The following is a 24,025-nucleotide window of genomic DNA, read 5'->3' as shown; positions in this document are numbered from 1 at the left end:
GTTAAAAAATCACTGATTTCATGATTATTTTAACCCAGCCTGTACAGTAAAGACATTCAACAAGTTGTGTTTTCACTGTGGAAATAAGAACTGTAAGTGGAGCTAGTTATAGAAACGTAAGTGTAAAGTTGTTCTCTACCGTAATGATATATTAAGAATGAGGAACTAAATACCACTGGCAGCAAAAAGAGTAATAAAAGCACACTAAACAGCCTCCTCAAAGGGTTTATAGCTTTTAGAGAATGATTAACAATAAGAAAAGGAAATTAATTGATAAATGATTTAAAGCAAACTTCTTAGGTTCTGTTTAAGTCTGTCAATTTGCATTCTCTTTGATTGGTCTGTCCTAAGAAATATATAAAATCAGCGGTTTTCTGCATGAATAAACAAACTACTTAAGATATATACCAGGCTGAAGATTCCCTTTGTGTTCAGCAAGTCAGTTGATTGTTCTGTACAATGCTTCTGAATCCTCCCAGGCTGACTTCTGACTTTTAAAGGGAGAGATTAATTAGGGAATTCAATATGCAAGTGCAATAGGGATGAAATTGTAAAATATTTAACTAACTATTCCAAGCCAATGTTATTTTAATATTTAAATCAGGATAATGTTTCTTTGAGAGTAGCTGCTCACCTCGGGGCATTGCTGCCATTATTAAATTTGACCACAGCGTACTGAGCACCTCCTCTTCGTCATGTCTGTGGGGCTGAGCTGGTCTGATGTTGGAGTAGAGAGGATCGGCCTGGTTTTTGGGGATTTGGACACTGGAATAATGACGGTCTTCCTGCTCCTCTTGCTGTCTCTGAGGACAGAGATTGAGAGTTTACTGTAATTGAAATCCACATCCTTGACACTTACGGATCATGTGAAGTTAACATGTTGAACTTGTTATGTATTTAGAAAAATAATACAATATTTTCACAGTCAAAAGTGAAAGGACAAAGTGGCAATCTTGGGTTGTGGATCTTTTTGCCTATGATCAATCTGTATTTCATTGCTCACTGCTGGCTCTCCTACAGACTGGACTGTGTTGGTAATAGCACATCACCAACACAGTTCAGTCTACAGTGTCTACATATCCACTGACACCACATCGATCAGCCTGTCAATCTCACACTCCCATACCCATAATCATAAATAAGATAAATACTTAAAACTATTTCAATTAATGCTGCAAATGGCTTCCAAAATGAAAGGTGTAACTTGGAGGGGCTGAGCCTAATCCCAGCTGCTTAACACTGTCAATGCATCCTGGGACTACTTGCGGCTCTAGTGCTCTAGGTCACATCCTGATGATGCCAACAGATCTGACTTGTTCTGCCTAAAGATTCTGTACATGTACAAAAAATCATATACAGAATCAGTGACAAGGCACAATCATGGCCAGAGTCCAACTCTGCTGGGAAGGTGCTTGACTTTAAGACATAGCTTTTCTATCGGTTTTCACAAGGATTATAGCTGACAGTATGTCAGTAAGTCACAAGAGTGACCTTAACCAGCAAGATGGGCAAGGCTTCTATCAAGGCTTCCAGCGCTGCCTCTTGAACATGGTCAACTTTGATTGTGTGTTCCCAGCCATCTAGTAACTAACTGCAGATTTTTGCCATTGAAATCAATGGGGCTCTGCAGTTCGGATATCACCTATTCATTAGTTACTAGTAACAATTAAAATGTTACTATCAACAAGCCATTTCACTTGTCATTAATGAATCACTAGTGACCAAAGAAAATACACTAGTAAGAATTCAAATGTTACTAGTATTTTGTAACAGTTTCTAGTAACTAATGAATAAAACTAAAACATAAGCACGAGTAACTAAAAATTAAGTAGTATCTGATGAATTGTTACTAGTAAAACAGGAATAGTTACTAGTAACTAATAAACTAAGTAGCTTTTAAATAGCAACTAGTAAGTTTTAAGGAATGAATGTTAAAACAGCTTGCCATAGGCATGTGGCTGGCAACACACCAGATTATATTGTTGCAGGTGGTGAGTAGATGGCAGCAACCCAATCTTGAGTGAGCTAAGCCCGACTTGGCCCCACAGGTGCAGGCCAACTAATCACCATTCACCTGCACCTCCCCTCCCTAGCCAGGCTCAAGCCAGGTCCAAAGGGAGCAGGTGAAGATGCTCTTTAAAAAAATTTTAATTATTTTTTTGAGTTGCTTATGTGGTGAATGGGGAAAAGGGTGTTTTCTCTTTCTGGTCACGTTTCTTCTGTCCGTCTGGGTACTACGGTATGCGAGATAAACTGAATTCAGATTACAAGATATTCAGGACAGTTGGTCCATCCAAATAGAGCTCTGCTCAGAGCTCTTTGCTTTCGGTTTTTATCAAAATGACTTTCTCTCGAAGACGCTGTTCCTGTGAAAACTGTTAAATGGGTGTCCTGCAGATTATTATAACAAACTGGAACATTGTTTCAACAACAGACTGGGTTTTTGTTTGCATTGGAATTGTTTAACTCTTCTTCCTCACCTGAATCCTGCTGTCTGGTCTCTCTTCATGCTCAGACAGTTGTTTAGTGGACCTCCTGGTTAGGAGAGTTTAAAAAATAATGAATAATTCACCTCTGAAAAACTTTTTCTTTTTTTTTTTTTTAATGAAAGGTAAGGTCTAATAGGTCTAATTTGTTTGTTTTTGGCCATTATACTTTTCCATCCTCTACATTTCAGTCCAAATGAAATGATTGGCCGTGCTTATTACAGTCCTGTGACAGCAAATCACAGCATTTGACTTGGTTTCAGGATGTAAAGAATTTCATCAACTAACAAAACATCCATCACAGATTACAGAGTGACTTCCTGTTTCAACTACTGTACCTACCATAGTTGTCTGTTTACTCAGTTAGGGATTTCACTGACATTTAGGGGGTGTTCAATTTCAGTTTAACCTCCAAAAACTGGTTTAGAGAATCTGGCTAAACTATTGGCTATTTCCTGTCCAATCTCGTTTCTTTCCTCGTACGACTAAGTTGTAACACTGTCCCCAGTGTTTTGAAATTTCTTTGTAACTACAATGTTGACTGAATTCATAGCCAACATTTTTTTAAAATATCCAAGTTGTGATACTCCATAATTTGATTTCAATAAACAACGATTTGATGAAAACAAACTTCTTACCTAATCAGTAAAAAGACAGAGAGGAGTATGACAGCCAGGACAACAGCAGTGGGTGTCCCAACGGCTACTGATTTCCATTCTCCTAGTTAGTGGTGAGAAAATGACAAATTAATTATGCTGTCACAGGATGTTTAGGCCTCACAAAGTGATAATCTGAAGGAAAAAAAAACTTGTTCTTAAAATAAATATATTTTATTTTGGGACATAAATTATTCATGGCTATAAACGTATTTCCATATATCCAGCTACTGAGTCAAGGTCTTCACAGGTCTAAATTGTTGAACCCGATCAGAAACATGTCTCTGGTGAATCTGATATGGACCCAACGAACATTAGATCCAGTTCAAAATGCATTTGACCATTGTGGTCGACAACAGATGGTAAATGTATCATTTCTTCCCTACTAATAGTTATCATCTGAACTGTTCTCCATCATTTCACCAGAAGGACTCGCTGACACAGAGGGAAGCTTTGGAGTATCTGGAAGAAAACTGTTTAAAAGCTGAAGTAAATATTAGACGCAAAGTGAGTGTTGGAGGTCAGTTCCTTCATGGCCAGCCAATATTGTTATGTTGGATAGAAATATTTTATTGGTTACAAAATAGGGGCAAACTCACACACTGAGGGAGAGCTGTAATTCTCATGTCCTTTCAAAGCACAAGAGATGATGTCTCCAGGATAAAACCAGACTTTAGAAGAAGAACTTTCCTCCTTCATGATTTGCTGTCTGTTCTTGAACCAGACGTAGGAAAGATGACCAGCTGGACTTCAGCTGCTGTGACACTTCAGCTCTGCATAGATATCAGACTGATTGACTGTTACTCTGGTCACCTGCACCTGCAGAGCTGGATATGTGAGGAAGAACCCACAGTGTCACTGGTCAACAGTACAAACAAATGTATGATCATCTTTACAATTATAAGTGAAATACTTTGAGACATCAGTAACTAAAAGGATTTATCCCGAAAACCACTTGATGATAATGTAGTCCTTAGAGGTTTATAAATTAACACTGTATGGCTCAGTTACAAGCCATCCATAACTGATGTTTATCCTCCTCCACCACGGCACTTGATATGTAATTGGTTGAGTCAATGGAAAGCCTGGCAACCCCTATTATTGTATTAATGGTCAATCTCTTATCTACAAAACATTCATAAAGGATTTTTTAAATCATTAATAAAGCCATTAGTTACAGCCTATAAACCCTTTAAGGGTACTTTATTAAAAAGTGGTAAAATAAATTTGTATTAAACTGTGTTGCTGTGAATATCAGATTCTGTTCATCAGTACCTGTGACAGTCAGAGTTGTACCAGGTAAACTACTCCTCCATTCAAAGCTTCCTGCTGTGAACTTGAAGTGATACTCAACTGAGTCGCTCTCTCTCAGGTCAGTGATTCTCAGAGTGGAGCGTCCTCTCTCTGTTTCAAGGACCTGAACACGACCTGCATACTGGGAGTCTTCACTAAGGTCCTCAGGCTGTGAGGGATTCTGCCACTGAAGACTACGTTCAGGACTGAACCAGAATCTAGATCTGATAGTTTCATAACTGTTGTAAGCACAAGAAATGTCCACTGATGAGCCTTTGAAGGCACAGATGCTTCTGTCAGTGTAAGTCACTCTGTTGCAGGTTTGACCATAGACACCTGAGAGAGAAAATATTTGTTACAACTACATCTTTCACAGCAGTAATACAGAGCAGGTAGGATTGTTGCTAAGTTACTGACAGCAGTTGATCGTCTAGAGCTCACTGCCTTAAAGATGGAGTTAACATAAAAAAGGGGAAGTGGAGTCATTCACATTTAAAGTACTCTTCTGTCATTGGACACTGCAATAAGTTAAATGTGCCACCAGATGGCGGTCTTCATTTTTGTATGGTGGTGTCTGGTGAAAAGAATCTAATCTCAAAGATAATTTTCCTTTCAACAACATCCAGAGGTTTTCAGTCAGCAAACAAACAAGTGGTCACTGAGCAGGAAGGAGATAGTAAGCTGTCATTCTGTTAATGTGAAGGCTGACAGGAGCATCAGCTGTTTGAACACTAAACCAAAACCAGTCTGGAGAAACATCAAAGACGCCATTCACATCCTACATCTACAGTCATCCATTAAGTGAGACGGAGGTTACAATCTTCCACCAATATATGACCACTTCCTATCATGTGACCAAAAGTTCACATTAAAGTAAAACTTCATTTAGTAACTGGACCTTTGAGCCTAGATTTTCTTCATCAAACATTTACAGCACTGATTCCTTGATATTGATCCTTTGGAACAAAAAATATTGAAATAAAATTGTTACCTGTAACTCCAGGTGAACCAGTAAATCTTCCACCTGGTTGGTTTGTTATGAACCTGAACTTGTACTCAGCTGAGTCGCTCTCTCTTAGGTCTGTAATTCTCAGAGAGCAGATGTTCTCATCACAGTAATACTGCACACGGTCTGAGTCTGTTCTCAGATCCACAGGTTCACGATAACTTACTCTAGTAAACCAAAAATCTTTTCAACTGTAGTTAAAGTGTTTATCCTTTGTGGGTATCTGTAGGTGCAACTTATGTCCACTGTTGATCCTTTCAAGGCACAGATCTAACAAAAAGTGTAAGTCACTCCCCAGCCAATCTGACTCTGTACCACTGTAACACAGAGCACATCAGAAACAACTGTAGCATGTCTAAACTACGTATGAATTTTAATAAATTTATGAGAATTAATACCCAATTATGAATCTTAATATTCAGAATATATTAATCCATAAAAAGCTCTCGTTTCGCAGGGGCCCCACTGGAGTTGTTATTAACCTAGAGTCTCCGGACCTCTAGGTAGCTTTTAATAATTATACAATTATTCACCAGTGATCAGTTAGTTAATAATCACTCAGTTATCTTAAATCAATCAGTCAGTCTCATATCTGAAGGGTAAATTCTCTTGGCAGGGACTTAGAAGTAGATTCCTTACAGTGAATTATTAACTAACTAAAGCGATATAAAAGTGTGGTTAAATACATCAGAGAAATAAACAATGGCTGAACAATGAGAATGGAGGTTCGATTGTGGGAGGACTGGACTCGTACGGCAGAGGAGAACTAATGAAAGTAAGCTATGAGTTTAGGAGTTAAAAAGACAATATTAACATTATGGGACATCCCTGACCACAGAATGCTTTGTTTTGGTCTTACTGCTTGTCGGCGGCCTGCCTTGGCCTGTTGCACGGGTCCCACGCTAGCTGCTTGATCCCTGGCTTTTTGCTAGGGAATTCTTAGGGTGTTGCCGGGAGAGGGGCACGCCGGGCGTGTGCCGAAGCACCGATGAAGAGCCCGGAACAAGCCGGCAAGAGGGAAGCGTCCAGAGAGCAGAGTCAAGAGAGCGAACACACGCGTGTGACGCTCTTTTGTTGTCTGGGGCATGGTTCCCCAGAAGGCAGTCCTTCGTTTCCCGCAGGAAAGACTGCAGTCTTTGTTTACATAAAGTTCAGGGCTGTCCTTGGTGTCCTGGATTTTGTCACACCTAGGCGTGAACAAGAGTATCTCTTTGATGAGGTAATGAAACACGGAGCAAGGTCAGTTGCCATGGTTACACACATATATATATATATATATATATATGTATGGATCAATAAAGTATTTCTGTTTTCTGAAAAAATTTCATGAACATCATACTCATTAGAAAAGGACTTGAATAAATACAGTTTCAGTTGCAAGTGAATTCAGTTTGATAATATTACATTCAGTTTCAAGTTTATTGGAATTCAAGTTCAAATTAATAATAAACGAATAAATTTAATGTTAAATTATTCTATTCAGATTCGGTTTTTGCTTGTGACCCCTTAAAATTAAGCAGTATATACTTGTGACACTTCATCACAGATTTTTTACCTCAGTGTAGATATATAGATAGACCATAATAATAAAGTATTAGGATGCAAGATAGAAAATTCTAATGAGATGTAGTAGTAATGGAGTATAAATAACTGAAATTGTGATAATGGAATTGGTAAAAACAAAAAGGGAGGGCTTAAACAATGTGGTGAAAATAGACTTTTTACACAGATTAGAGAAATAGGAATATGGCTCTTTACTACAATCTAGTGGCAACAGTGTGAAATTATAACCAGATCACCTAATGCAGGTTCCTCTCTCCTCTTATTCTCTTTCCCAATATATATATATATATAATTATAAATTGCAAATTTATTACTACAATAAAAAAAAAGAAATAATTACAAGCTTACCTCCTGTTAAGCATCTGAAACAGAGATACAGTATGTCTGAAGCTATACTGTAGAAGAATTATTAAAATGTCATAAACCAAAGCAGCAAATAACACATTTCATGGCAATCCATCTAATAATAGTTTTTATTTTTGTTTTCCTCTTGTGAAGTACTACAGCATGACAATGATTCTCAGGTTCTTGTATGTTATATTGTATAATGTGATGTTTTTTGTGATTTTATGAAGAAACAATGCACTGTGCCCAAGCCATATTTCCCTTCAGGGACAACGTGTAACCTAACCTAACTTCTTGGGACTACAACTGTCAGTAAACACTTTTATGCCAATCCTTCGAGTAGTTGTTGAGCTATTTTGGTCTGGACCAAAGTGGCGGACCAACCAACCGATTAACTTTGCCATCCCTAGAGCCTAGCACATTTAAAAATGACAGAAAGCACAGATTAGACGTTCCGGTTGTGTTCAGCACTTTTGTTGACTGTACTGTACAATGCAGCTGGATCCTCCACAGTTTCCTGACTTCTGGTCCTGAGAAAAAAAAAAGATAAAGATATAATATTAACTCAAACTGTTGTGAAAATATTGTGAGCCAGGTTCAGGTGTGATGAAGACATTTCAAGAGACTGATGAAGGCTTACACAGCATGGTTTAATGAGACTCGGCCGAGGAGATGCAGTGCCAGCACACAACGTGTGAACACATGAAATGCCAACACCAAATCTGAAGGGTACTTCCTGTCTGATATTTATCCTTCCTAGACCTACACAGATTCAGTAACAAACCAAATAACTAGATCTTCCAAGATGGCGCTGAGTATAGCGGCCTCTGTGTTAGGTGCGCTTTGTTTTGTTTTGTTTTTGTGTGTTAATTCAGTTTTCGGCTTATGATTCCCGGTGCTCTTTCACCAGGGAAGAGCTCATGAACATCAGGGGAACTACTCCAGTGGATTTAATTCCCACTTTTCTTTCCTCATCAGTGGAACTATTGGACATTTTGTTTTGTTTGCTCGCTCGCTGTCGTTCGCGCTGTGAAGTGCCACAAGAGAGGGAAAAGAGCCGGGTCGCTTGTGCGTCTTCGCCGGCGGGGACTACCAGCAATATTTCTCTCCAACGTGCGCTCACTGTGCAACAAACTGGACGAACTTCAGCTTCTGGTGGGGAAAAACAGAGACTTTTATTCATCTTCTGTTCTGTGCTTCATGGAGACGTGGCTGTTTGAACTGATACCAGGCTTCCAACTGTACAGAGCGGACCGCGACACAGAGCTCTCCATCAAAACAAAAGGTGGAGGTGTATGTTTTTATATTAACAATGGCTGGTGTACCGACGTGACAGTGATTCAGCAGCACTGTTCTCCTAATCTCGAATTTCTTATCATTAACAGTAAACCATTTTACTCCCCCTGGGACACTCTGATTCCACAGGCAAAAACTAAAGCTCTGTAAACCTGTAGCTGTTGAGGACCTCCAGGCATGTTTGGACTGTACTGACTGGGATGTTTTCAAGAATGCTACCAACCATCTGGTTGAGTTTACAGAGGCTGTGACGTCCTACATCAGCTTCTGTGAGGACACCTGCATAGCAACACGCACCAGGGTGAGTTATAACAATGACAAACCCTGGTTCACAGCCAAACTCAGACAGCTTGGTTGAGAAGGTTGAAAAAGGAGGAGGCATTTAGGAGTGGTGACAGGGCAGGGTGCAGGGCATTAACGTACAGGTTTAGCAGGAAGGTGCGAGAAGCTAAATGACTGTACGCGGAGAGACTAAAGAACCAGTTCTCTGCAAACGACGCCACTTCTGTCTGGAGGGGGTTCAGACAGATCACAAACTATAAACCCAAAGTCCCCCACTCCATAAACGATTCTTGCCTGGCAAATGAGCTGAACCAGTTCTACTGCCGCTTTGAGAGTCAATCAGACACCATCCCCCGTGACTCCTCCGCTCAGCTTCAGCCTCAGTCCACCACTTCTTCCCCTCCCTCCTCAGAGCTGGCCAGCTCCACCCCGTCCTCTCCTCTCTCCATCACAGAGAGGGAAGTCAACGGTCTTTTCAGGAGGCCAAAACCCCACAAAGCAGCTGGTCCAGACTCTGTCTCGCCATCCACCCTGAAGCACTGTGCTGATCAGCTGTCTCCAGTGTTCACAGACATTTTTAACACCTCACTGGAGACATGCCATGTGCCAGCCTGCTTCAAAACCCCACCATCATCCTTGTCCCCAACAAACCAAGGACCACTGGACTAAACAACTACAGACCCGTTGCCCTGACCTCTGTGGTTATGGAGTCCTTTGAGCGCCTTGTGTTGTCCCACCTAAAATCCATTTCAGACCCACTCCTCGTCCCCCTGCAGTTCACCTACAGAGCCAACAGGTCTGTAGATGATGCAGTAAACATGGCCCTTCACTACATCCTCCAGCACCTGGACTCCCCAGGAACCTACGCCAGGATCCTGTTTGTAGATTTCAGCTCTGCTTTTAAAACCATCATCCTGGCCCTGCTGCAGGACAAGCTCTCTCAGCTAAAGTGCCTGACTCCACCTGCAGGTGGATTACTGACTTCTTCACGGACAGGAAGCAGCACGTGAAGCTGGGAAAACATGTTTCTGACTCCAGGACGATCAGCAGCGGTTCCCCTCAAGGCTGTGTTCTTTCCCCTCTTCTTTTCTCCCTGTACACCAACAGCTGCACCTCCAGTCACCAGACTGTCAAGCTCCTGAAGTTTGCGGATGACACCACCCTCATTGGGCTCATCTCAGGTGGGGATGAGTCCGCCTACAGGTGGGAGATCGACCATCTGGTGACCTGGTGCAGCCAGAACAGTCTGGAGCTCAACACTCTGAAGACAGTGGAGATGGTCGTGGACTTCACAAAGAGCACAGCTCCACCTTCCCCCATCATCCTGAGTGACTCCTCGGTCACCGCTGTGGACTCCTTCCACTTCCTGGGCACCATCATCTCCCAGGACCTCAAGTTGGAGCTCAACATCCCCTCCCTCACCAAGAAGGCCCAGCAGAGGATGTACTTCCTGTGGCAGCTGAAGAAGTTCAGCCTGCCAAAGACAATGATGGTGCACTTCTACACCGCCATCACTGAGTCCATCCTCCCCTCCTCCATCACCATCTGGTACGCTGCTCCCACTGCCAGGGACAAGAGCAGGCTGCAGCGTATCATTCGCTCTGCAGAGAAGGTCATTGGCTGCAATCTTCCTTCTCTTCTGGACCTGTACTCCTCGAGGACTCTGAGGCGAGCAGGAAAGATTGCAGCTGACTCCTCCCACAAACTGTTTCAGACTCTCTCCTCTGGCAGGAGGCTGCGGTCCATCAGGACCAAAACCTTTCGCCACAAAAACAGTTTCTTCCCGTCTGCAGCTAGCCTCATTAACAAGGCCCGGGTCCCCCACTGACACTCCCCCCATGCAAACGATACAAATGTCTCTGCACATGTAAATACTGTTTCATCTCGTGTCGGGTACAGATCTGGCACGTCGCACATATTTGTTGTTGATTGTTGATCTTTGTTGTTGTATATTTTTATGTCAGTTTATATATTTATATGTACACAATATTCTCTTCCGTTACATGACTTTTGAACGGCACAGACCCAGAATAATACACATGTATATATCTGAAACATTGTTCTTCCATTCCATATTTATATTTATACATTTATTTATGTTGACTGCATGTTTGTTTACGTGTAGCACCTTATCATCACAGAAAATTCCTCGTACGTGTAAAACACTACTTGGCAATAAAGCTCCTTCTGAATCTGATTCTGATAAGGTTATTGTTCACCCCTTTATATATGTGTGAAGAATCCACTGGTTCAAATCAAGACACGTTGTGTGTCATTTAAGCCACATGCAACATTTTCTACATAGCCAGTCAGTCTGTAATGAGACAACATAAAGATAATCTGGACCTTGGGTTACCTAACAGATGTATAACAGTGCATCCTTATCAACTCAGCTGCATCAGTCAGCCAACAAGCAGGCAGAGAGGAGAGACAGAGTCTGGCCTACAGTTTTGGAGAGGCCCTGGCTGTCACCTTTGGCTTCCTTTAGCTCAGCAATTGACCCTTTCATGACCTGCGGAAACCTGGGTCATAGTACCCTTAAATTCCTTCACAAATACAAACAGTGATAGTGAAAATGTAAAGAAAACAAGCAAATGCAACAGGAATGAAAGTGTTAAAATGAAATACTTGATCATCAGCTCCATTAACTGCATGCCATGTTGAGGTTTTAGTGAGGATAATGTTCCTGTGAGAGGAGCTGCTCACCTTGGGGCAGTACTGGCACTGTTAAATTGGACAGCAGCGTACTCAACAAGTTCTTCCTCCTCCTCTTCCTCCTTGTGTCTTCGGGGGACAGCTGGTGTGATGTTGGAGTAGACAGGATCTGTCTGATTATTGGAGAAGTGGAAACTGGCATAATGAAGGTCATCCTGTTCCCTGTCGTCTGGTCTATCTCCAGGCTCGGATGATTGCTTGGAGGATCTCTTTTTCCTGGTTAGAATGAATTAAAAACCAAGGAAATAATACTTTAATAATACTAGTTGCCAAACTGACTGCTAATAAGACTCTGGTATTTAATGTACAATGCATTAATAACACAAATCTACTCACCTTATCAGTAGGAGGACAGAGAGCCATATGATAGCCAGGAAAACAGCAGGGATTGTTCCAAAGACTGCTGATTTCCATACTCCTGGGAAAACTGGCATTGAGATTAAAACAGTGGAATTAATTTGTAACTGATCCATGGATAGCTTGTATCTGCAAGTGTAACATCAGTGTTTATTGAAAATGGAAGCAGTAGCAAACAAAAGCCCAGGGAGGAAGAGAAAGAAGCAGCTGCAATAAAAAAAATATCCCGCTAATGTGTAGCTTTTTCAAAAAAGCAAGAAATGAAGCGGAGGATGTCGAGCTAGCCAATGTTTGTTTGGGTGCACCGTCTACTCTACCAGCTATGCTCAGCCTCAGTACGTTAACTGTAGCTAACTTTAGGAAAGAAACGGTAAAATAGACAAAGATGATGCCGGTCCGCAAACACAACGAAGTAACTCCACCTGAAGCGCAGTGGCTGGGACAATCATCTGCACTATGGGGATTGATTACAGAGAGTCCGGGGGGAAATTCTTCTCAAAGGGATTTCAGCCTTTCAGAATCTGGTGGCTAACTATCCAGCATCACGGAGGGGGAACAAGGCCAGCTGAAAGACATGCTATCATATTATTATATATGTAACAACACTGCCCAAAAAAATATTAGCTTAAACAACACAATGCAACTCCATGTCATTCACACTCCTGTGAAATCAAACTGTCCACTTAGCAAGCAACACTGATTGACAATATATTTCACATGCTGTTAGCCAATTAGCAAGACACCCCAATAAAGAAGTGGTTCTGCAGGTGGTGACCACAGACCACTTCTCAGTTCCTATGCTTCCTGGCTGATGTTTTGGACACCTTTGAATGCTGGCGGTGCTTTCACTCTAGTGGTAGCATGAGATGGAGTCTACAACCCACACAAGTGGCTCAGGTAGTGCAGCTCATCCAGGATGGCACATCAATGCGAGCTGTGGCAAGAAGGTTTGCTGTGTCTCTCAGCGTAGCGTCCAGAGCATGGAGGCGCTACAAGGAGATAGGGCAGTACATCAGGAGACGTGGAGGAGGCCGTAGGAGGGCAATAACCCAGCAGCAGGACCGCTACCTCCGCCTTTATGCAAGGAGGAGCAGGAGCAGCACTGCCAGAGCCCTGCAAAATGACCTCCAGCAGGCCACAAATGTGCATGTGTCTGCTCAAACGGTCAGAAACAGACTCCATGAGGGTGGTATGAGGGCCCGACGTCCACAGGTGGGGGTTGTGCTTACAGCCCAACACCGTGCAGGACGTTTGGCATTTGCCAGAGAACACCAAGATTGGCAAATTCGCCACTGGCGCCCTGTGCTCTTCACAGATGAAAGCAGGTTCACACTGAGCACATGTGACAGACGTGACAGAGTCTGGAGACGCCGTGGAGAACGTTCTGCTGCCTGCAACATCCTCCAGCATGACCAGTTTGGCGGTGGGTCAGTAATGGTGTGGGGTGGCATTTCTTTAGGGGGCCGCACAGCCCTCCATGTGCTCTCCAGAGGTAGCCTGACTGCCATTAGGTACCAAGATGAGATCCTCAGACCCCTTGTGAGACCATATGCTGGTGCCTAATGCAAGACAATGCTAGACCTCATGTGGCTGGAGTGTGTCAGCAGTTCCTGCAAGAGGAAGGCATTGATGCTATGGACTGGCCCGCCCGTTCCCCAGACCTGAATCCAATTGAGCACATCTGGGACATCATGTCTCGCTCCATCCACCAACGCCACGTTGCACCACAACGTCCAGGAGTTGGCGGATGCTTTAGTCCAGGTGTGGGAGGAGATCCCTCAGAAGACCATCCGCCACCTCATCAGGAGCATGCCCAGGCGTTGTAGGGAGGTCATACAGGCACATGGAGGCCACACACACTACTGAGCCTCATTTTGACTTGTTTTGAGGACATTACATCAAAGTTGGATCGGCCTGTAGTGTGGTTTTCCACTGTGATTTTGAGTGTGACTCCAAATCTAAACCTCCCTGGGTTGATAAATTTGATTTCCATTTCTAACTTTTGTGTGATTTTGTTGTCAGCACATTCAACTATGTAAAGAAGGAGTCTTTAAGGAGATTATATATTATTATTATTTTTTGAGCAGTGTAGTTAAAAAGGTTCAGGTTAAATCCTTCTAAATGGGACTAATGTGCCACCTACTTTCATGAAGTTGTCCCTGCAGCGAACGATAGTACTAACGAAGGATTATGGGTAATCCTCAAAGCAACAGAGGATTTCCCCTTAAGGAAAGTGACTGTGAATGTCCATGGACTAAACAATGCTAACTTACTTGAAAAGCATATAAAAGTTATGCTAGATTTCTTTGGTTGAATATTATGTGTTGTTGATTAATTTCACCAGGTTTTTATGAAGTCAACTATTTGTTTATATGTTTTACAGCCAGTAGAAAATCTCTCTAGTATAACGTTAGCTAGCTAACTTTAACATGATGCCGTCTTTCCAGACAGAGCATGCGCTGTTTGTCCACATGAGATGACTATTCAACACTGTTGTCCTTTGTCATATATGCAGGTATGTTTGTCAGGATCGCTGGGTGCGCAAAGCAGGGGAGAGCCCAAACGCATGACACTGAGAGCTGAGATTGAGTTCCAGGTTTTATTTATCCCAAGCACGACAACAGGCATGAACAGAACTCACGAGTACAGGAACTGGTACATCCAAAAGGTAGCAGGTAACAACACGACATCCGACAGGACAGGACTGACATGAGACATTTATACACAGTGATTAACGAGCAGGGCGGGAGCAACACAGGTGACTGGGATCAGGGTTAACGAGGCAGAGAGACAGAAGGGAAATAGAGACTAGCAGGCAGGCAGATTACTGAGGGGGGGAAAGGACAAAACACAAGAAACCCAGACACGCTCAGGACAGGATCGTGACAGTACCCCCCACCGGGGGGTAGCCTGTAGTTTGCTGGCTGTCAATAGCTTTGCTATCAAGGGTGTGAGTGTTAGGGAGGGGAGCTTCGGAGCTTCAGTGCCCAGGGGCCCGTGGGGGTACTAATCCAGCCTTGGGTATCGATCATCTTGGTAAACAACTTCATAGAGGTTAAACAGCTGAGTTTCCCTACCAGATAGTCAGAAAGAAGTTAATTGCAGAGATCCAAGAATCTAGCAGTGTCACATGGACAGTTTAACTCACGTGGGTCATCATTTAATTGCTCCCCTTAATCTCCCCACTTTTCATCAAATGGCGGATTATGATGTTTGATGTGTACATGTGTAACTTAAGTGAATTGAAAAACGTACCTGCCACAACAATCAGATGTAAGGTGGAGTTATGACGTCCTCTTCTGTTCTGGGCTTCACAGTAATAATTCCCACTGTGTTCATGTCTGAAGTCAGTGATGGTGAAGTTCTGTCCTGATGCTTTTGGTGAGTCTTCATTCTCCTTGTACCAGGTATAATTAGCTGCTGGGTTAGCATCACTGCTGCAGGTCAGAGTCACTGAACTGCCCTCCACTATCTCAGCAGAGGGACTCACTGACACAGAGGGAAGTTTTGGAGCATCTAGTAAGGAATTAAACATTATGTATTGAGACATACTCCACTCGCATGTATGATTTAGAATTACTCTTGGATCATGAAATAAAAAGGTGAACTTACACTGAACATCTATAGATAGAGATGTAGAGTTGATCTGCCCATATTCGTTTTCAGACTTGCAGAAGTAGACTCCTCTGTCCTTGGAGCTGATGGAGGTGAAATAATAACTTCCTTCTGGTCCCTGAATCAGCGTTCGGTTCTGCTTGTACCAGGTGTATTTAGCTGCTGGGTTAGCATCACTGCTGCAGGTCAGAGTCACTGAACTGCCCTCCACTATCTCAGCAGAGGGACTCACTGACACAGAAGGAAGCTTTGGAGCATCTGTATGAATAAAGATTATCATAAGTTGCATGCATTACTATGGTTCATATTGTTTTTAAATACTTTGATTGATTTGATTATGGTCTAAATCTACAGAAGACAAACAGTAGTGCTCCTCATAACTAGTAAACTATACTTAATGCAATAAAATCAGTTCCCCTTTAATAAAGATCAAAGAACAGGACACATTTAATTTCTCTAGAGCATAGAACCTGTATTTCACTCACATTTTACATTAATAAAGATGTGTTCAGATGTCCTCCTCCCCAGCTGGTTCTCAGCTGAACAGTAAACTCTCCAGAGTCAGAGGACTGGATGGAGCTGAAGACAAGCTGTGGTTCCTCACTCAGACGTTCATGGTCTGGACTTTTATTCTCCTTGTACCAGGTGTATTTAGCTGCTGGGTTAGCATCACCGCTGCAGGTCAGAGTCAGTGAACTGTTCTCCACTATCTCAGCAGAGGGACTCACTGACACAGAGGGAAACTTTGGAGCATCTGCAGGAGATTAAACATATTTTGACTTCAAATGACAATGATTTTGTAAAACATAGTCTGTTTTTGTAGATTGTTTATATTCTAAAGTTAAATGTTTATTCAAGAGAAAATTAAAGAAAGTAAAACACAATACATTCTCAATGTTTTTATTTTTGATTATTGATGCTGCATGAAGATTCTGAAGACTCTACGTGCGTTTCTGCACTCCAATTACACTCAGTTCTAGAAAAATTATTTTCACATTGACTATTTGCTATTTTTTTATGGAAATAACTATCCCTCATTCCAATTTTTGTAGAATTTAAAATTAAAACAAAAAGCTTGAATGAACTAAACTGCCTGATTGAAAATACATTTTGTTTATAATAAATGGATCATGTTTATGAAGAGGAACTATAAAATGTGTAAAAGGTAAAACTGAATTGTTCTTGACTATTTTGGTGAAACCTTTTAAACCAGATTATATTATTTTAATGGAATAATTAGGAGTGAACTCACACACTGAAGGAGAGGGGAACAGCTCATATCCTGATACAGCACAAGAATAGCTGTCTGCAGGAACAAATGGATGATGTGCATGAAAATAAACTTTATTTTCCTGAATGTTCTGTCCATTCTTGTACCAGATGTAGGAAGGACGATCAGGCAGCCGACACTTGCTGTGACAGGTCAGCTCAGTCCAGTTAGAAAACTGGTTGACTGTGGATCTCCTCACATGTACCTGGAGCTGTGGATCTGGGATTAACCAACAGAAATGTTATTTTTAGAATTGACAGTCAGTTCAGTTCTTTTACTATCCCAAGTGGGAAACTTGTCAGGGCACAATATAAGTATCACACAAACAACCCAAGAACAAAGGAAAAACAGAAAGAAATACAAAAAGTGTGGCCACTATATACAGTACACTAAAAACACAAAAAACATAAAACAATCTCTAAAATGCAAGGTTAGCTAAGACAAAATACACCCTAACTGTCTTCCAGTGAAAATGTTACCTGTGACAGACACAGTGACTCCAGGTGAACCAGTAAATGTCCCTGTTAACGTGTTGAACTTGAACTTGTACTCAGCGGAGTCGCTCTCTCTCAGGTCTCTGATTCTCAGAGTGCAGAAGTTGTTTCCACATTGATGCTGCACACGATCTGTTTCCAGATCCACATATTGATCATTTCTCTCTTTTGTGAACCAGATTATAGTATGGCTGTCATTTATTCTGGATGGGTATCTGTATGTGCAGCTTATGTCCACTGTTGATCCTTTTAAGGCACAGATCTCAGTAGAATTGTAAGTCACTCCCCAGTCATTCTGACTCTGTACCACTGTAACACAGAGCACATCAGAAAACAGTCAGATTTATAACAGCAGAGGATAGATTTTAATATTTTATAAAAATGAAAGTCTAAGCTGTACAAGGCAAGGCAATATTGTCTCACATATTACAGACACGGACATTCATGGTGCAGTGCATTAGCTAAACAGATCCACCAGATGGTTTTATGTAGTGGAAGACTGTGGAGTAAACTCACAGACTGAAGGAGAGCGGGAGTTCTTATACCCATTTACAGCACAGGAAAAGCTGTCTGCAGGATCAAAGAGCCTGAGTAAGTAGATGTTCCCTGCCTGTACTGTCCATTTTTATACCAGACATAGGACAGATGATCAGGTAGATGACAACTGCTGAGACACTCCAGCTCTGCCCAGTTAGAAGTCTTGTAGATGTCTAATCTGGTCACCTGCACCTGGAGATCTGAATACGTGAATAAGAAGGCTTCATTTTAGACTGAACTGCCAACATACACACACACAACTAACGTTCATAAGATGTTTAATACTGGGAACTAAATTGTTACCTGTGACAGACAGAGTGACTCCGGTAAACCAGTATATTTCCCACGTTCTTGGTTTGTTATGAACCTGAACTTGTACTCAGCTGAGTCGCTCTCTCTCAGGTCTGTGATTCTCAGAGTGCAGTGGTTCTTATCACAGCAATACTTCACGCGACCTGAATACTCCGGGTCCGATCTCAGATCCACATAAACATTATTACTCTCTTTCGTAAACCAGAATGTTTCCTCAGCTTTGGTATCATGATTATTTAAGCTGGAGGGATATGTAGGTGCAGCTAATTCCACTGTTGATCCTTTTACGGCACAGATCGGAGTAGAAGTGTAAATCACTCTCCAGCCATTCTGACTCTGTACAACTGAAAAACAGGTGACTTCAGAATCCAAAATCCGATCAATAACAACATCAGAAAACAGACTTCATTTTACTTATTTATTTTTGTAGGACTTAATTGAACTACTGTACATTTACAAAACTACTTCCAGAGGAGTCAAACCATTTGCCACGGAGTGTGAGACTGGAAATGAAAAAGAGTAAGTATTTTAGGTATTCAGGTATTTCTGTTTTTAATGAAGGCTGTCATAGGAATATTTATCACTCTTGGGTGCTTCAGCCTTGCCCATTTATTTCAGACATAAAAAAGTCTATGTATTAGGAGTGGAGCAGGAAAGTACCACTGTAAAGGCAGCCATGTTTTATTGTATTTATTTTGAAATACTTACTTTTATTTTGACATGACAAAACCCGGAAGTAGGGCCTGTAGGTCAGTAAGCTTCATGAGAGAAAAAGACGTACCTGCAGCGGTGAGGTTACCTGCTAGTTTGTTTCTTTATTGTTACTCCATATGTTGTGGTGTTTGCTACAACTGTGTAAGTTGAAGAATCATATTCTTTGACTGTGAAGATTGCTTCTGGGAAATGACTCTGCCGTTGGTTGAGAAGCAGGCTAAAGTGGTCAGTATTACTGTGTTCTTTATGAACTGTGAAGGAACCGGAGTCTCGCATTCAATCAATGGGCGGCACAACCACTTTTTAGTACTTTTTAGAAGGGCTGACACCTGTTGTGCCGAATTCTGCCCGCCTGCTGAGAATTGCATGCACCTCGCGAGTGATAACGGCCATTTATGCTCAGAAAAGAAGTGGATGCAAATCTCAGCAGGTAGCCTACAAAATTTGTTCTGCCGGATTATGCATCCACCTCTTTAGGTTCTTTTCAGACACTTTGCTGTGCTCATTGATTATCAGGTTATCACCACATATATTTACTGAATCTCAAGGAATGGTACTTCTACTAAGTTTATTAAAATATTAAAGACTCTAAACGTCTAGATGTCTAAACGGCAGGCAAAACTTGGCATAAAACCCCAATAGTGGAAGATTTGATACTTCGATGTGCGGTGCCTGATTCGACCATCAATCTCTGTCGAGGCTTCTCAGCAAAACAAGGATCATTCCATTTTGTCGATATGGGGGTGCTTGACGTCTGATTTTACATAGAACTACCAGTTTTCTCCCTACAAGTAATATACAGCCTATTACAATACACATTTCAACGTTTAATGTTGTAAATAAACAAATAAAAAGAAATCTCATCGTTCAATAAATATTTTTAAAGTGCGTGAATAACTCTCTAAGTTGTAACCCTAACCCTGGGTCGTCAGTGCGCATGTTTATGGTGCATTCCATTTGACATTGGAAGTCGGAATTTCCGAGTTCAAAGGTCAAAATTTCTTGTTAACTGGAACGCCGTCAACTCGGGTGTGACGTCATTCACAGCTCCGACCTCCGACTTCTGAGGTAAATGGAACGAACCAATAGTGGCGGAAGAGAAACACTTGCTGAAGAGACGGAGCCCCAGCTTCATTGGTGTTGTTACGAGTTGTCCGCACCTCGCGGGACTTTCGGATAATTTATCACCGTTGATGAACCACACAAAGAATACTTTATCGTTTTTTAAACAGCCGGCTACTTGAAATAGACCCGTGAGGAACCGTGACGTGCATGCAGTTGTCGGCAGCACGGCATGCACACAAAACTCTGCACAAGACCGGTGAATGGCAGGAGAGAGAGATGTTCAACTTTAAGCATCAGTTTAGCTGGAAATTTACAGTGTAGGTTGAATGAATAGAGACTGCAGCTCTGCAGCTTCTCAAGATTAAAGTGGAGCTAACGTGTATTATTCTCCCCCGCTCGGCTCGCAATCACCATGCACAATAACATATGATTCGACTATCAATCGACTATAGGCAGGACAGCCCTACTTTTAAGTAAAAGTGCTTACTGAAACCTTGTATTTAAAGTTTTTTGGAGATCTGACATTAAAACCCTAAAGTTGCTTTGCCATTTTGTCCATTCGGCTGGTGCTCATCCAAGATCAATTCATCAAATCCATGTAAATTAAAAACAGATTAACTTTATGGTAGACTGCTGACTGAGGGCATTCCCCATAACATTAGATCCTGGACACTTGTAATTTGCCCAAATCCATAATTAAAATTTCTAGGTGGTCCAGAAGTCAATTTCTACCAGGAAGAGAAAACAATGATAGAAAGAACAAAAAATCTAAATCATAAGATACTAAGTACAAATTTTTACTTCCTAAGTAGAAATTGTGAGCTGGTGCTCGCTCATTATTTTGACTTCATATTCAAGAGAAAGAAATGCATTGGCACTGACTCAAGCATTCTGCTTGGCAATGAAACAGGTAGTTTTCCTGCAAATCCAAGTGAAAAAGTGATTTTAAAAAGGTTAGCCATCAACTTAATGACATAAAAGTAGAAATATGTGCGAGAAGACTTCACTGTTTGAGACTCAACACGAAGAGAAGCAGAATGATTGAGTTATTAGCATCAGTCTTATCAGACCCCCTCCTCCTACCAAAATATCACTGCATTGTGCTAAAAGTGCCCACAGGTTGAGACAAGTAGTCGTCCTTCTATGGGGATGAATAATTCAAAAATCACATTGCATCCAAGAACGTATTTCCCTCCTCTGCAACCCTTACTGTACACAGCATTCAAATTTATGGTATCGAGGATACAGATTATAGACTATATTTGAAATATACGAGAAAATCCACAAACCACTGTGTGGTAACAATCCAGACACAAGCATTTATACACCAAAGTAGAAGCACTGAGTCCAAAAGTTAAGGTTTGGTGTTGCAGTCAGAGTTTTAAGGTATTTTAATGTACCACACTTGACTGTACAGGTCAAATCTAGGAACATGGACGTCTGACAATAAATGATTTAATTAAATGTTTCTTCTTAAACTAACTTCTGGTTGCTTTGACTAAATGTAAACTTAACCCCCCACAACTTAAATGTAGATATACAGCACCTGGTACAGTCAGGAGAAGGACGACAAATCCACTTGCTGCTGCTGTTAAACTCATATCTGCTCCTCTCATCCCTCTGTGCGACTTCAGACATTAAAAGATGTCTGCAGATAATAATGTACACCAAAGTAAATCAGTCAAATCAAAAACACTTCTACCTAACATGAAATTAAGTTATCTTCACAAGACAACATTCCTTTGTGGTCTGAAAGCAGGAAACAGAAGTCGAAGCTGTTAAAATCCACCTAACTTCTTTCCTCTTTACATTATTTACATGAACAATCAGAACACCCCACAAACACAAGAAAGAAATCTTAGCGTAAGTGTCATCACAGTTTGTGTTCTGTCAGTGGTGCTAGACTAAACAGGAACAGGAGAAAACTGACAGTTTGATACATCGCTTGGATGCACACCATAGATTCAAATTGATGGGCTGCGTCAGAGTGGGAAAAAGTCACATGATGGAGTCTTATTGATAGTATAAGACCTGGAAGACCAGACCAGAATACTGGTGATAAAAAGTGATGTAAAAAGAACAAATGGTACAAAAAGTGAGAGGAAAGAAATGCAAACTCTGTAGTTTCATCTTCAGCTTTGTTGATCTCTGGGGGGGAAGTGACATGTTACAGCATCACAAGAGACTGCTGGCTAAGAGGTAACGAACACCGACACTATTTGACTGAAATAATTACAAATAGATGTAAAGACTCCATATTTGTATAGCACCTTTCTAGTCTTTTTGACCACTCAAAGAGCTTTTACACAACATCTGCATCCATCATTGACTCACATTTATACACTGAGCCTAAGTGCTCAAACAGAAACTAACATTCAGAGCCTGGAGGAGCCAGGGATTTAACAGGCAACCCACTCCAACTCCTGAGCCACAGCTGCCTTAGAAAAGAAGGAAATTAGAAGGAAGCCAACCAAAAAACTGCATAGACTATATACACATTAGCTGAGATAAGAGAATTGTGAAGGTATTTATGCCAAACTCCCTCACTTACTTACAGACACTGTGGAGCAGCCTCAGCCTTACTTTTACTCTGTTATTAATTCACCGGTTTTTTTATTTTGACTTACTGATGTTGGATATCACTGTAACTACTACTCCTGAACTAACAGTAGAGTCATACTCAAAACATGTAGCTCCTAACTAGCTGAGTTTTATGAAACTCCATAAAAATATGGGGTGACCTAACTGGTCCTAACTGTAAGACTCAATTTTTGAGTAAACAAACACAAACAAGTTTAGCTCTGAAAGTAGCTCCTAGGTCTGAGAGGCTTAACTTCCTCTGGTGCACTAACAGTTACTTCAGGTACATTTTGGTGTCTCCAGGAAGAGGTTTGGCAGGACAGAGAGTTGTTAGAGAGCAGAGATAAAAGGTCACTGAATGCTGAACTTTCAAAGACTGTAAAAACATGTTACACAAATAATATTCAAGTTAATGCTTTAAGTCATAAAATACTTTACACATTCTTTAAAGCTGCACATGCAGAGTAAAAATCTAAGCTGAACACTGGTTACATTTATTCATTTAGCTGACGCTTTTATCCAAAGCACCTTACAATTGCTAAATATGTCAGAGGTCACACGCCTCTGGAGCAACTAGGGGTTAAGTGTCTTGCTCAGGGACACATTGGTGGATGTGTCGCAGTGGGAATCTGAAGGCATGTGTCTTATCCACTGCTCCATCACCACCCCTACTGCTATACTGGTGGATGTTATGTTAAAGTTTCTCTAAGGTATATAATTAATTAGCCCATTTTTTGAGGCCCATCCTGAGAAATATATTGTAAAAATCAATAGTTATCTGCTTAAATCAGTTCATAAAGAAACATAGAAATATCAGAAATGTAATATCTGTTGTATTCAATAGGTTTTGTTGACGGTGCTGTACAATGCAGCTACATCCTCTCCAGTTTCCTGACCTCTGGATCTGAGAAAAAAGAAGACATTGTATGAAATAATAAATAACATCATATCCGAACAGCGATACAACAAATGTAAAAGCAGAGCAGGCAAAATGCAAAAGCAACATATTTATCTCACAGTTATGTCATTTTAATCTTGTAGTGAGGATAATGTGAGAAGAGCTGCTCACCTCGGGGCAGTATTACTCTTAAATGTGACAACAGCGTACTCCATGAAATCTTGTTGCTCCGTGTGTCTGAGGGAGCGAGCTGGTCTGATGTTGGAGTAGAGAGGATCTGCCTGGTTGTTGGTGAAGTGAATGCTGGCATACTGAAGGTTATCCTGCTCCTCTGGCTGTTTAGGTAGAAACTGCACAGACATATTTTACATGAGTGGGTTTTTCATCTGAATAGTGAATTCTTACAGATGATTGCAACCAGGACAGAAAAGACTGAAGCAACTACAGCTGTGGTAATGATAGAACAAATATCCCTGCTTCACCGTGCATTACAGAAAAGAGCTAAGTAAAGGAATTTACAAGGAAAGGACAAAAAGTAGGA

General features: G+C 41.3%; 1 pseudogene; it reads right to left on the bottom strand.

The window, feature by feature from the left end:
- Window positions 1–14,583: 14,583 nt before the first annotated feature.
- Window positions 14,584–24,025, bottom strand: part of LOC119893397 — a 44,373-nt pseudogene continuing 34,931 nt past the window's right edge.

The sequence above is a fragment of the Micropterus salmoides genome, unplaced genomic scaffold, assembly GCF_014851395.1.
Source record: "Micropterus salmoides isolate LMB-PRFRI ecotype aquatic unplaced genomic scaffold, ASM1485139v1 Ms_hic_scaffold_1, whole genome shotgun sequence".
NCBI lineage: Eukaryota > Metazoa > Chordata > Actinopteri > Centrarchiformes > Centrarchidae > Micropterus > Micropterus salmoides.
The sequence above is the reverse complement of the archived record's forward strand: the minus strand, read 5'-3'. Positions and strand labels throughout refer to the sequence as shown.